General features: G+C 35.9%; 1 protein-coding gene and 1 long non-coding RNA gene across 10 annotated transcripts in view; both read right to left on the bottom strand.

The window, feature by feature from the left end:
* The window catches only part of TBC1D5 (TBC1 domain family member 5), a 316,442-nt gene that overhangs the window by 172,083 nt on the left and 132,043 nt on the right, over positions 1–12,316 (bottom strand). The window lies entirely within an intron of this gene.
* On the bottom strand, positions 7,073–11,436 carry LOC139827268 (uncharacterized). Its single transcript, XR_011737717.1, has 3 exons — positions 11,196–11,436; positions 9,048–9,140; positions 7,073–7,381 (listed from the first exon to the last, which is right to left on the bottom strand). It is a non-coding gene; the product is annotated as an uncharacterized lncRNA (long non-coding RNA).

Here is a 12,316-nt window from a genome sequence, read left to right as displayed (position 1 = left end):
CGTGGTATTAGAGACTTTGAAGTACAGGAGCAGAATTTACACACATACTGTGGGAGTGAAATTCAAGACAATAGCTGTCTTACCGAGCTCAGACACTATTTGAAAAAGTACTATATGGTGTGACTGCAGGTTGTAAGACAGAGCAAGAAAGAATACATATGTCTGAACAAGTTTTCCATTTCCCCTCATTGGAATGACAGTGAAAAAAAGATGACGAAAATTACAGCATGTGAATACCAGTGTAATTACTGAACAGTTCCCCACATAATTATGCAAAACAGATCTATCCATAAGTTAACGTAGCCATTTTCTTTTTGAAACAGAATTTTCATGCCATCCATCAGTCACCCCAAACCACAAACCTTAGATGACTTAAGTATACAGAATTCAGTTATTTGATCTGTAGCACAAGCAATGAATGTGAGCAGAAATAAAGGTTTAATGAAACAAAATAACGTACTCCACTAGGGAAAACACATTTTGCCCAAAGAGAAAAGTAATGTAAGTGGAGACTTGATTATTTGATAAGGATAGACCCAAAGGTTATATGTTTACTGAAAGAATATAAATATTGTATGTGATGTAGATTTTTGTTTAATTTGACTAGAAACATTAATTGCTTTCTAAATACAATAATATTTTTTCCTTTCAAACTGTGAGGTCTCATTGCTTTTACTGAAACATGTAACCATTTACCTAACAAAAATGTTTACATTAATCTCAATGACTCTATATTTTAGTCTTTATACCACCAATTTTATTGTTTGCTTGGAACGGAACTCCCTCAGGCATTCTTTCGTGCCAACTGTTAATTTCTATCAGTGATAAAGTTCCCTTAAGCTTTTTTTAACATCTACTGGACATGACCTCATAAAATTTAATGCCACTCATTAACCCCAAGCACTTAACTTTACACAGTAATGTCAGGCATCTGACTTTTCAGTGCATGAGAAATCCAAGTGAGAACCGTTTGAGAGATACAAATTACAAATCATTTGAGTACTAGAAAGAGTGGTAATGAACAATACTAAAGGGTGAATCAAGACCGGAGCAAAAGTAGGGTTCTTGCGATGCTTTCTAGCTAGATTTATAACACTTTTATACAAACAAGGACGAGGCTGCAACATGATTATTTTGCCTTGTTAGTGGACTGAAATTCAGAGCTGGGGCTGAATGCCAGGTTTCTAACACCGTCTGGAGCAGATATGATGTGCAGGCATGTTTTCTTGGGCGTTCGGTGGCCTTCAGGCATTTTGGAGGAGCACAGGTGCTAGGACCACCTTACGTTCTACAAAACCACATATCAGGAAGACCAGGGTCAGCCCAGAAGAAGCAGTTTCTTCAAAGTCCTCCTCCCTTTCTGCCTGCAAGAGCCTTGCCTAGGTTCAGCTTTAGAGTGTGGTGGTTGTTCTGATTTTGGTTATGTACCAAGAAAGCTTTTGGAGGGACAGCACTGTTTTTATTTTCCCTGAGATGCACAGATGGGTGATGTCTGCTTAACTCATTTAACCATATTTCCCAGTGGCTTCACACATGTTGGAGAAAATGTGGAAAATTCTAGAGGTGAATGAAAAAAATACTTAGCAATAATTTTCTGGCTTCTCTTGGGCCATCCAAGGACATTCCTTGTGGGGAGTGGAAACTGAGTGACAGCCTGTCAAGGCCCTGACTGTAAAGAGGGCACATTGTTTGGGGGGGGAAAAAAAAAAGCTTTATTTTCTATTTCTCTTGGCTCAAGAGATATCTAAGCATCCTCTGTGAAAAAGGACAGTGCTATGCAGCTACAAACATGGTCCATCAGAGTTCCTGACAGCAATCTGCTTATTCAGCTCTGTTATGAAAAATCCCCTCCCCTCCTCTGTAAACAGGGCTTGCTCTTCCTTGGTGTCACAGGCTGTTACATTCTGGGTTAAGCAGTTGATGCTGTTGAAGCAGGGATCATCTTAACATTTCTATACAAATTATACAAGATAGCTATAAATTGCTCCATGAGAACCCACATGAGATTTGATGCTGATGTCTCTAAGTGCTACAATTTTATTTATTTATTTTTAAGCAGCAAAGAACTGTTTTTCAGAACTAAGCAGTAGCTCCTGAGTTCACTCATCTTAACTGGGAAATATATTCCCTGCCACGCTATAAATCTAAAGAGGTGGAAGTCATTCTGCTCAAGCTCTACTTCCACAGAAAGGTTCCTTTAAGCAAAAGGCAGGTACTACAAAATTGAGGTTTTCACATGTGAACAACTGTGATCTTTGATACCAGCCCCTTCTCAAATTTCTCAGAATCACTATTTTAGCTATAAACTGCACATACCTCAAATCTACAGTCAATACACACTTCAGACTATTGAAAATGTTTTTGCATCTTGCCTGCCACTGGTCTAAGATCACTTTAGCATAATTACAGTGTGATGCAACATCAGGAAGTGTGCATCAGTTGGAGAAGTTTTTATTGCCTAATAGCAGGGAATGGTAATAAAGCAGATGTACACCAGGTCACATGACAATGGCAACCAATTGGTCTGTATTTGGCAAAGTATTAATGTTTTATAAACACAAAATACGTTACATACTTTCTTAACAATATGGATGTAAATCTCTGCACAGCATAAACACTTGTGCTGATCAACATAAAGATACTGCTGTGATAGGTACTTTGAAGCTGTAGATAAGAGCTCAAGCTGTAAGATGCCAACAAAAATGGAGGTTTATAAAGAATCACTGCCAGACTCTTAAATGTAGTAGCACTTGTGGGACTTTCTATAATATAAATAGTAATTACCTTCAATGCAGAACGTATTTTCAAAAAATAAATATACTGGTGCTTACAACTAAACTCACAACTCTGTTTTCTAGTCATGAAGCAAACTTTAAAACCTGTAAATTCTGAGTAAAACAAACTCCAAAATAATCTTTTGCTCAACACCACCTAATATGCAGTGCCCAAATATGTATACAAGAGTGTGCACATGCACAACTGCTCCAATATACATGTGCAAACACTACAGTCTCAGTGTGAGGGCATCTACCTTGCAGACAATTCAATCAATCCCTCAAGTGACACCCACACGTGCCTGCACACACAAAAGCAGATGTGGCATTAAGATTTACAAAGTTATTGAAACTTTTAACAAGTAAAACGCATCTTTACTTAGCTACACCAGAATGAGGAATAAAGGGGTTTACATATGTTCCAATTCTAAACCTATCAATCAAATGCATGTTATTCCTTTGGGAGCTTATTTACATGCATATTTATCAGCCTCACATGCTAATTCCCTGCTGTTTTATGCCTGCGAGGCATGTTTATGAGTCATAATTGTTGATCTCATTTGATGTATTTCACTGAAGTAAGACATTATTCAGTTATGTGGCCTAATGTCAATGAATTACGATGACCTGATCTTCAAAATGCAACTTGCTCTTTAATTTTTATTAGAACATAACTTATTCAGAAGAAGAAATACACTAAAATGGAAGATTACATGCTTTTGTAGTCATTTTACTTAAACATCTTATTTTTGAAACACTCCTCCCTACCTCTAGGCAAAGTTTTAAAAGTGCAATTCATAAACACAAAGTGAAAAGAAATTTTGCCTGAAATTAGTACATATTTCTCCGAGTGGGACCTTTTATAGGCATTTTTATGTTGTTTTAACCAGCCACAAGACAGGCCTTTGGAGCACTGACATATGGTTTGTAAAAGGAAAAAAAAGACCCAATCTAAAGCCCTCAAACTGTGCTTTGCCTTAACTTCATCAAAACTGAAACCAGATGCAGACTTAGAAGCTACTGCTAATTGAGAACCACTGAAATAAGTCAAAAGTCCCAAAAATGACTTGTCACCTTCGATTCAAAACTATGTCAATTTATAAACAGAAAATCACTCGATGGTCAAAGTAAAGACCTGAACGAGGGAATAATTACAAGGCATCTGAACTTCATTGTGGTAGCCTGGGTTAAGCCATCGATGTCTATCTAGGTGGCAAGCCAGAAGGGGCACTGGTAGCAGGCTGAACATGGTACTTGTACAATTCTGCTCCTTTCACAAAGACTCAGGCCAGTCTTCTGACACCTCAAGTAATATTTAAAGCCTTAGATTACCTTAAAAAAATCTGATTAACAAAATTTCTCAATAATCAGGCTTTTTTTCCTAAAGCTGATTACAGTATGAAGGACTCAAAAAGAATTAAATAACTGGTTATTTTTATTCTCTTGCAGTAAAGACCTGGTATCATTACAGTAAGCACCCACGCTGTAGCATCCATAGTGTAAGTGGCGCTTTATGCCAGACTAACAGAAGATTATCACCAGACACATAATAAACTACCTGATTTTCAGATATCACCACTTCCTATCTTAAGATTCAGTATTATTTTAATGCAATTATTGTAATTTTATTATATATACCAATAGTAAGTGTCAACTGACAATTGATTTGAGCTTCACAAAAATCAGAAGTACTTGACTTCTGTACTTAAGAGGCTGTCACAGCTAATACAGTTTTCAAGCTAAAGTCATCTTTATGTATTAATTAAAAACACGTTTAGATATCTTCAAAAGTTTCAAAGTTGCTGCTCTGAGCTACAGCTTTAGCAAGGAACGGAGTCATATGCAAAAAAGAAAACTGTCTTTAGCCGAGTAATGCAAATGCCAGATACCAAATGCAGGTTCATTTTTCCATAGGAATTTCAAATTGGATCTGACAGATATGAGTAAGTGTCTTTGAAATCGCAGAAAATTTGCAAGAATCTGCCTAAATTTGCAGTATCTAGAGGAGCTATAGTATCATAAATATCATATTAATTCCAAGACAAAAAAATCTGCAACAGATTTTTCAGGTCCAGAATTAAATCTGTGGTTTTCATTTATAGCAGCTTTTATTAAAAAAAAAAAAAAAATCCTGCAAAAATTAAATATATGAGAGCCACAGACCATTTAATATAGGCTTTATATGCTATGTTTTAAAAAAGCCAAGGAACATTTAGTACAGTGTTTATATGATATTTTTCCAAATCAGAAATTCACTTCTGGTAGAAGGATTTACAACCCAGCTTCTTAAAAGAAAAAAAAATCTTGAGTTGAACATGTAGTTATTCTAACAACACAGTTACAAGAGTGTAACTTTAGTTCATGCAAATGCCACAACTAAAAATGTTATGTGTTTATCATAAATAGAAATTTATAAAATAGATTAAATTTAATCCTGCAGAAAAATGCCAATTTTAATTTCAGAAATTTTAGAACAGAAGTTTTCACTGGTTATAGTCACAAGAAGCCCCAAACAGAGCTAGAGTCCTCCACAGTTTAAGCCTGATTTACATCCCTTATTTCTCTCAAATTCAAATACACAGACGATACAGACTAATCCACCAGGGTTTGTTTGTTTGTTTGTTTTTAGAATAGCAACAATTAATGCTACACTTTTTTCTGGCAATAATATCTCAGTCTTAGTGTAGCTGATAATGTTGTGGCCACCTAGCTGTGACAGTTCAGATCACAGCCCTGTACCGTTTTTCAAAGGAGTCCTTTCTTTAGTACTTCAATAAAGAATGAAACAATATTGGGTCACAGAAGTTTGGAGGTGGCCCTGTGGCTCAGTGTGCTTCTCTGTTCCATTAAGATAACATCTGTTCTGGCCACCAGTCAGTAAATCAAATTTGGTGAGAATTCATCTGAGTGCGAAGTAGAAATGCCCACTAATGGACAGATTTATGTTCTGTTGCTCCAGCCTTTAAATATTTCAAATGAAAAGTAAACAAAATCAACAATGATGTCTTCAAATAGTATGACTAACATATAGAAAAGGTACTGCACTATAATAGAACTCAAACATCACTGAAAACATATCTTCACATGTATTACACAATAACTCTGCCCCTTCAATTGCACTTAGCACTGAAATATTATACAGTTCATTTTACCTAAGGTTAAATCACTGATTCCATTACAAATCCAGTTTCTCAGAAGAATGATCATCACCATAAAAGCTTTATCTGTATGAAGTTCGTGCCTTTTAACTTCTACGAAGTTCAAGAATAATCATTTGTAATGGGGTATCAAATTTTGAGTGGAGAAATTTATCATACAGGTTACTTGCTAGTATTTTGGCTACATGGTCCCAGTTTCACTAAACTGAATGTGATTTGTTCAAAACTTTCAGCACAGTTTTCCTATCCCAGAGGTTACATATTATTGTTTATCACTCTAGTATTCAAGCGGAAGCATTTAACTGCCAGTTGTTTGTAAAGAAGATATTTAACAGAAGAAAATTGGAGCAGGGGTTTTTTTTGTTGCAGTTTTTTGTTTGTTGGGGTTTTTTTTGGTTGCTGTTTCATTTTGTTTGTTTTTGGTTTTTTTAAAAATTTTTTTAATTGGCCACTATAGTTTTCTTATTTGATTTAAATAAATTTGATTTGTAACCTTCCCACACACTTTCCATGGAATATCAAAGAAGTAGGTATTCAATTTACCTCAGCAGTAGCTGCAGGGTGAGCGTGAAGGTACCACTGTATTCACTGATTTGCAAAGTACATAAAGCAATATGTCAAGCCAGCTAATGCCCCCAGTACCTAATAATATAATTAAACAGTAAAAGCAGTATGTAGTATGTAGTGCTTGCTTTAAAAAAATCTCTTGAGAAGTTTTAGTATTTTCCCTCTCCTTAAGACAGGAGCTGGCAATGCTGAGATACAAATAAGTGAAATAAACAAGCAGGAGCAAATCATCTTTGATAACTATTCCATTAAGCTGAAGTAGCATGCCTTAAACTTGTGGCCAAATCATGTTTTAATAGTAACACCCATATATATCTGTACTGAGTAACTGTTTATGAAAGTTTAGGGAATAGTTTAACATATTCAAAACATTTTAGTTTTATTTGATTACTCATAATACTGAAAAGATGACATTGACCTGTGTCTTTAAATATTTTTCATTTCCATTACCAAAAATAATTTTAGCCTAAATTTCTATACTGACAAGTGCTTGTTTATTTTTAGTTTGTATATTAACATGAAAACTCTGAAATGGACCAAAGTTACTATATTTTAGTGAACTAGTTACCTTCTCCACAAAAAAAAGCTGAAAGAAAGCAAGAGCTGAAGGATGACATTGTGATGATGGCATTGTCACCATGGTCGTGTTCCAGAACCTGAACAATCTGGGTCCACTGCCTGGCCCTGCTGCAGATTTCTTTATGAACTGGGCATATAATTTCAGCCTGCTCCAAATTTCTGTTTGTATGAGAACATATAGCCTTGCTGTTCTTCCTATGGTGGTTATGAGAGTTGATTTCTTAGCTTCTTCGGTATATGAAACCTTCTAATACGATGAGGTAAACACACAAATGCGAACCAGACATCACAAGTCCCGATTACCTTTTTGAACAGATGGAGCAAAAACAGCGTCATAAGCTTGTGTGATTGTCACAAACAGTGAAAATAAATATAATTTGCTATATTCTTTTGTGTCATTTGCACTGCAGTTGAAACATTACAGTCACACGATTAGTGACACAGTGATCTAAACATCTGATACGAAGAAAAAGCTGAGCAGGGATACTAATGAATAACTAAAAGATATTCTAGATCTGATAGAAGTGTTCAATCTTGTCATAGTGTGTATATATATATACACATCCAAATAAATCTCAAACTTGAAACACTTAGAAACCAAACCCAGCAATAGTGCACATATACAAAACAAGATTTAAAGATAAGCTCACATATATGCATTTGAAACATGATGTTCTTTATCCCATATTGTTTAGTCTTGGGTTGGTTTGCTATTTGGTTGACTGGGGAGAAAGACAGACGAAAGCCGAACGGCTTATGCACGTTTCTCCCACTTCTCCCATTTTAGCACCCAATTTTGTTTAGAGATAAGGCATTCTCCCATTATGCTGTATATTTAGACTTTTTTTTTTTTTCCTATTATTGTGTATCTTATGAGTAAAACGAAGACAAGGACTTTTAAAAGTCAGTTATATGCACTCTGCCTCTACATGGCCAAATCTTCACACCGAATGCTTGAAATCTGAACACTCCCAAAATTGAGGAAATCCGAGTACTTAACCACAATCCAGTAACCTGGGCTAAATTACTGCTTCCCTTAGACAATGAGGGCACTCAAGCTTGTTACCTTTACAGTCAATTGGAATCTAGCCATTCATTTTAATAGGATCAGGATCAGGTCCTTGACTTTCTCGACATCAAAGAAACATCTCTCACAGTCATTTTGCCATAAATAATTAAAGCTGATTAGTAATAATAAGGTAACTTAACCAAAAAGGTAAACAGTGGAGACATTTATTATCAAAGTGAGAAAAGAAAATTAAAATAACCTGCAACACTTTTGTATGTGCAATTCATCAGGAAATGTTGTAAAAGAACAAAAACGAATGTTGGCTCATTCCAGAGGTTCTTTGTAATCATTAATGTATTCAGGTTTTCACAGCTGAATTGCTGTACTTTGAAAAGATTTTCATGAAAGGAAACTCAAATTCAACGTTTAAACGAAGCTGTCAGGTTACCAAGATTTGTATTTGTTTGTATGTCCAGAAAATGTTTTCTCCTTTTTAAAAAACCCTCTAGGTTAGAAGTATTAGTATTCTTTTGCTCTCAATTTGTAAACAACAGAAAATAAGCTTTTGTTAAGCATTGCGTATTTATTTGTTTGCTATTGCGAAGCTGAAACAAGGAGTTAGAAATAATCTGTTCCAAAGCGGAGGTGCAACTACCTGGTATGGATATTTTACTTCATTACTAGTTCTGTTCCTCAAATTGAAACAAATGGCCTCCTTCTGTTTCTGTCTGTCTGCTTGCCTGATCAGTGGAGCTAATTGTCAAAGCTGGGGAGATCTCCTATACCTAAACAGAAGATATGCAGTTTGTAACCTGCTTAATTTGCCTTATGTCCTGGATGGCCCTCAGTATGTTGTTCATTAAAGTATCAGCTGTTTCAGTTGTAGCAGTGGCAACCTCAGCATAGGCCTATTTTTCTTAGTTAAAAGGCCAGATTGTCAATAAATAACACACATCTTACCGGATAAGTATGACGGTACTTTAGTTCTTTTCCCTTCCACACCTCTTAGTTGTGCATGTCCAAAGAAGGCAAAGACAAGGGTACACAAGGAAGCTAAAGAATAAGGCTTATTAGTTAATCAGAAGCCCAGAAGTGAAATTTTGCATGGAACTTACATGAAAGTAGGTTGAATCCTTCACTTTTAAAATAAAAAATCCCAGATCTTTATGGATGTCCACATATATGCAAGACAGGAAAGATCCCGTCTATGCTGACATATTTCTTTTATACAGAGCAATCAATTTCTAATACAATCAAATCTGTGGCGGTTAAAACTCTTCCAAAATGTTTTAACATACATTTAATCTCAGATACAGAGGTCTGTAATATCAGCTAGCTGCACACAATTCACAGGCTGCTTTGTAAATTACAATCTTCTGTACGTCAGGACAGAAGTGAACTCAAACATTTAATTATTATCCTGTACGAATCATGCTGTCCTCAGCTAGAATTCTGATTTACTAGTCTTTTATTATACATACACAAGTACAATCAAACTTGTACAGTTCAATTTTTTTAAATTAAAAGAATCTGCCTTTTCCATATGTAGGAGATAGAGTCATTTAAAATAATCTGATCATTGCCTGGGAACACTTAATATGTGAGATTTTTACGGGTAGTAACCTTCATATTATATTTTTGTTTCAAGTCTTGGGTAAAAAGAATTATTCAATTCTCATTGTTAGCTTCTGTGTAACTTCTAATAATGAGCTAGTTTTTAACATACTCTTAATTACATTTACAGAGGTCATATTACAAAGATTATTCTGTTTTAATTTTGTTGTTCAGTTGGTTACTATAGTTAAAACGGAAATTTCTGCCTGGTATTTTAAGCTTCTCTAAGCATGTAACATTTAGTAAAAAAAAGAATTTTTTTCATTCAACTTGCATCATTTCCTGTTATACCACATGTATTATACTACAGGTATAGTAGGAAGTGAGATGACAGCCAGCTAGCTGAGCTTCAACCTGGGTTTGGGAAAAGCTAGGAGAAGAACAAAAAGAAATGCTGAAATCAGCATTTCCCAAAGTAGGGTCACAAGGAGTCATTAGAAGAATGACATGAGGCTGACAAGTGATTTATGCCAGTATTCAGGCAGGGCTGTATCTGGAAAGAACTGGTAACTCCCAGTTGACATGATCTACCAGAGGTAGAGTGCCAACGTCATTAGTGCGAACAGTCTTATTTTCATATACTGATTTAGAGTAGAACTTTCAAAATTAACATTTTAGATCAACAGACATTGCTGCCCAAAGGTCTTTTCTAATATCTGCCTTATCAACCACTGAAGGCAATTTCTCTATGTGACGCTTGTGCACTTAGCCTCCAAACTGGAATTAATGTAATGTGTAACTCACATGAAACCACCAAAAAACCGGGAACTACCAATTCTAGGGAATAAAACAAAACTCTGGAAGTCAGTAACCCACAAGACTGTGTCAGGTACCAACAATTGCTCTCACAGCTAAAGTTTAAAATACTCTTGCAGTTCCTAAATATGAATTTGCAGCAAGGCACTGAAATGAAAGGGCCTGCAACTGGCAAATTTATTTTACTGATCTAAGGGCATTTTAATGCCCATAAAATCTTTAAAGGAAAAAATGGACTTCATGTGGACTATTTTCAACTTGCTTTCTAACAAATGTATGTATTTTTAAACATGCATAGCTTCTCCGCTAACTGATCTCTTAATAACAATGTATTTCTAATACAGAAAACGGAAGAGAAAATGAAGAGTTGTATGGAAGGAGCGAGTGACAGGCTGCGTTAGCTCAAGACACACTACGTTAATCCAATAGCCTTTGTCACTACAATCCTGTTGCTGCTCAATTAAAAGCAAGCTAAACAGCAGTTATTATTAATAAATGAATATTAAAATGCTTGTTATGTCAGCATATGGTGTTTGAAGATGTAAAAACCATTCTTGCTTTTATCCATCCAATACAAAGCGAACCAGACTTAAGACAGCTCTTTCTCCTCGATCATACCTGTGTCTTTAATAGAAAAGGGAAGCCCTGAAGGAGAACAAGAGTTCTGATCAAGGACCAGCAGCAACAACTGTGCTGGTGGGGGACACTGAAGCTTTCTGCCCAAAGGGTAAAACTCACCAACGAAGGACATGGGGCATTCCCAGGGCCTGGTGCAAATCGGTGTGAAATCCCAGAGGCATTAAGAAAAATCACAACCCTCAGCATCTCCCGCTCCCAGTATAATGCAAAGAGGTTTTCTGTTCCAATCTTGTCTTTTTAATGAAAACACCAAGTAGCATGCATATTTAAAAGGACTCTTAAAAACACAGCGCTATACTTCATGTACGTGTCCCTCCCTGCAGAGAAGATGAAAGAACACACGTTACATGACACACATGACGTCACACAATACACATTAAAAAAAATTCCGATATGAAACTAATAAGGCTTCAAGAACTCACTGTATTTGCACTCTAAATTGCTTTTAACTAGGAATGCACTTCTCACACAGAGAAGTCTAGACCTCTGTGGTTATATCTGTTAAGTGTAATCATGGATATGATCTCTATAAACACAGAAATAGATCAATGCCATACAGAGCAATCTGCATTAGCATTGTCTCCCTGACTGAAGGCAGTTTTAAGGGAAAAAAAACCCCAACCAGTAACACTGAATAGCTACTGACTAGAAGATAATATCATTTTCTGACAACAAATATTCACTTCACTACAGAATGAATATAAAAGGATGTACTCAAAAGCAGAACAGTCCCATGTGAATTACACTTAAGTTTTGGGAAAATTATCTGATAGCATGTGGGTCCTGTTAGGTCCAGAGAATGTGGGTACGTATTATTTCATTCCCTTTTGGTTTCCACATGTTTTCTGTACAACGCTGATATAAACCGGGTATCTCAAAATCCACATAAGGTATAGTTCCGTAGTACTATAGGATAACACTTTCTAGTGATCAGGGTTATGAGGTTAATACCAGAACAGCAAAATTCTTCAAAGAACAACAACAGAAACACACAAAATATGGTAAAAATGGAAATATGAATGTTCTCTTCCCACCTCTCATATTTGTTCAAGGTAGCCTTGAGAATCAGAAGGAATGCAACGGTAAGCATGAGGCTGAGCAACTGATCTGTCTCAACTGCATTAATTTCAGTCACATCCTCCAGAAGTTATCTTTGTCCTTCCAGCTACGTCAGCCTTCTCTGTCCTCACCACCAACACCACCCTTTAGACAAGAAATAT

The sequence above is a fragment of the Patagioenas fasciata genome, chromosome 2, assembly GCF_037038585.1.
Source record: "Patagioenas fasciata isolate bPatFas1 chromosome 2, bPatFas1.hap1, whole genome shotgun sequence".
Taxonomy (NCBI): Eukaryota; Metazoa; Chordata; class Aves; order Columbiformes; family Columbidae; genus Patagioenas; species Patagioenas fasciata.
This window is presented reverse-complemented; position numbering and strand designations above follow the sequence as displayed.